The sequence below is a fragment of the Macrobrachium nipponense genome, chromosome 10 (genome assembly GCF_015104395.2).
Source record: "Macrobrachium nipponense isolate FS-2020 chromosome 10, ASM1510439v2, whole genome shotgun sequence".
Classification (NCBI taxonomy): Eukaryota; Metazoa; Arthropoda; class Malacostraca; order Decapoda; family Palaemonidae; genus Macrobrachium; species Macrobrachium nipponense.
This window is the reverse complement of record NC_087204.1, coordinates 33,906,951-33,910,432: the sequence shown is the minus strand read 5'-3', so window position 1 is coordinate 33,910,432 and position 3,482 is coordinate 33,906,951.

Genomic DNA, 3,482 nt, shown 5'->3' with positions numbered 1-3,482 from the left:
GAGCTTCATTAGAGGAGCTTCCAAGTCCCCCTCTCTACCTCTATGCAGGAGGCAGCAACCCAAGCTGCAGCAAACCCCGCTCCTCAAACCCTCTCACCTCTACCTTCCACATCCTCCCTCAACCCCACACCTTCCACATCCTCTGACCCAATAACCCCCACCCCTCTCAATTTATCCAACTCATCCTCATCATCATCATCAGTCACTGAATACATGACAGGTGAAACTGGAAGAACTTATGCACCAAGAGACCCAAGACAGTTCTCAACATACCAATCATGTTGAAAATCGTCAACTGGAACGCTGGTGGAAATAAGGACGAAGGCAGCTACACTAATTGCAGTCTGCAAAACAGAAAATGTGGACATCATTCTACTTCAAGAAACCATGCTAACAACTGGGACAAAATTCAGAATAACTGGATATAATGTCTACACAACACCATGCATAGGCACGGACAGAGGATTGGCAATTCTCATCAAGAATACAATCCCAACAGTGAGAACACACAACCCAATCCCCTATGGCAACAATGTGGAGACCCTAGCAGTGAGAATCACACTGCTAAACCAAAGGATAGACATATACAATATATATAGAAAGACACATAGAGAAGATCCAGGACAACTACAACTCACACAGCTCTTCGCACATGCAGCAGATTCACCAACAATTATATGTGGGGACTTTAACGCACATCACCCTCTGCTATCATCCCCACCAACCACAAACCAACCTGGAGAGCACATAGCATTCTCTCTAGAAGAGTTTGAAGGAGTCTCACTACTCAACTCAGGGCAACCCACACACATAAGGGGAGGCAGATTAGATTTGACATTTGCCACAACAGCAATCAGACACTTAACAAGGTGGCAAGTGCACCCGACAATAGTAAGCGATCACTTTGCCACAGTAACAGAGTTAGAGATGCAGCAACAACCTCCAATACCGCCACCTCCTCCGACATGGAACCAAGACCTAGCAGACTGGGTTGTATTTTGTCTAGCTCTCGAAGAGTGGGCAGCACAATATACACCTCCAGAAAACATAGATCAGCTAGAAAAATATCTAGTTGAGGCTATACACAATGCAGCAAACAGGGCAATGCCCATGAGAGTAGGAAGAAGAGACCACACCTACAAAGACTCCTGGTACTACTGCCCAGAAGTAAGAAGACTGAAAACCCTACTGAACAGGGTAACAAAAAACTACAGGAAAACAAGGACAGAAAACAGAGAACTGCTACAAGCAGTCAAAAATTATGTTCAACAGCAGCTGCAAGAAATAAGAATTGAAAAGTGGATGGAATGGTGTACAAAACTATCACAGTACACATCTCTCTCGGAGTTATGGAAGTGGCTGAACAGAGTAGCCGGAAAGAAGAGAACACCCGTAGCAACTCACCCTCACCCACTAGAAGAAGCAGAAAGACTGGCAACATCCTTCACTAACAGGACTAGCTCAGGTAACCTCTCCCCTGAAACAAGAAGAATTTAGGATCAGCTAACACCGGTCAGATGGGAGGAGACCGATGCGGCCTGCCTCAGACCAGATGATACAGACACCCCTTACACAGTAGAGGAACTAAAAGCAGTATTTGAAGTTGGCAGAGACACAGCGCCAGGAGCAGACAGGATAACATACATCAGGATCAGTAAAATGGGTCCTGCAGGAGAAACAGCCTTTCTGAGAATCCTAAACAAGACACACATTGAGCATACAAGGCCACAAACCTGGCGGCAGCAGGACACACAACCAATCCCCAAACCCAAAGATCCAGAGAACCCAAGATATATTGCATTGGTGTCATGCATTGAAAAAACTGGAGAAAAAAATGGTACTAAATAGAATGAAGTACAAGATCGGTCCACTACACAAGCAGCTATACGCATACCAGGAAAGAGTCGGAACTACAGAGTGCATAACAGATGTTCTCAGCTACATAAATCAGAAGAAGGCTACAGTAGTCTTCATAGATTTTGAACAGGCTTTTGAACTAGCCAGCCAAGCAGCAATACTGCAATCAGTAGTTAGGAAGGGAATCCAAGGACACTTACTAGCCTGGACAAAAAACTACGTACTGGGAAGGCTGGCCAGAGTAAAATTCCAAGGAGTGATGCCTACATTCCACGACATGGAAAATTACACCCCTCAGGGAGGAATTCCGAGTCCATTTCTATTCAGCTTCCAGAAGGCATAAAAATCTTTATCTATGCCGATGATGTTTGTGTAGTAACAAGAGGAGCTGTTAGAATGCCTAGAATGCAAAGGGCACTCAATGACATCAACAATAAATCAAATGAGCTAGGTCTTAAAATAAATATAAATAAAACTAAGGCCATGACAATAAAAGCCCACAGACCGCTGCAATCATGGGTAGACAGCTACATGTACTTGGGAGTTTCATCCATAGAACCAATCAAGTCTACTTTGCAAGCTAAACTTTCAATGAAAGAAATCAAGTACTTGAGAGAAAGAAGGCAAAATGAAAGACTGGCCGCCAATGACGGATTACATGTCAATCCCTGAAGGAGGGAGCCAAATGAACGCATTACAAAGGAAGTACTACCTAGCCTGCACCAGGGAACACTGGTGGGATCTATTGCTGCCCCACACTCTGAATGACGGTGCTGACAGAGGCTAAAAAAGAATCACTGGAGGTCATTCAAAACAATGCAATGAGACTTATGCTAGGAGCACCCACATGGACAAGGCTGTGCAACCTCAGGCTTGAAACTAACTTGCCAAAACTAGAGGATAGGATTGCACAGCGAAATGCAAGCACAATGGCCAAGATGTTCCTCTCAGAAAGAGACTCCATCTCGAGGAAAAGAGCCAGAGAGGAACTTGCTAAACACCCAGAGATTCAAAGTCCGAGTTCCTATGGTAAGGACCAAAGTGACAACATCAAGAGTCTAGGCATGGTAGAGATATTGTTGCAGCTAAGTCCAGACACAACACAGGGCACACAACATCTACCACCCTGGAAGAAGGACACTGCAATATATAAATACACAAGCCTGCCAAGACCAAAAGAAGACTGCACAAGAGAAGAGCGAAGAGCTGCAGGCTATGAGGCAATCAGAAACACTGAGATCATAGGGGCACAAACATACTACACCGATGGCACTGTAGATCCTGAGAATCAAACTACGGGAGCTGCAGTATATTCAAGAAAATTCACAACCTGCTGGAGGACCTCCAACCACGCCTCCACTATGCAGACAGAATTAACAGCAATAAGACAGGCACTGCTATACTCACTGGAGAATGAAGAAGGGCCAGTAATCATCCACACCGACTCAAAGTCCTCAATGCAAGCCTTGCAACAACAGAAAAACGAAGAGAACAAGGCACTGCTGGCTGGAATTAAAACACTACTGCACCAGCACAGCGAAAGAGGAAGACCTGTCACCTTAAAGTGGCTACCCAGTCACATAGGAATTCCAGACAACAAGAGGGCCGATGAGCTAGCCAAAAGC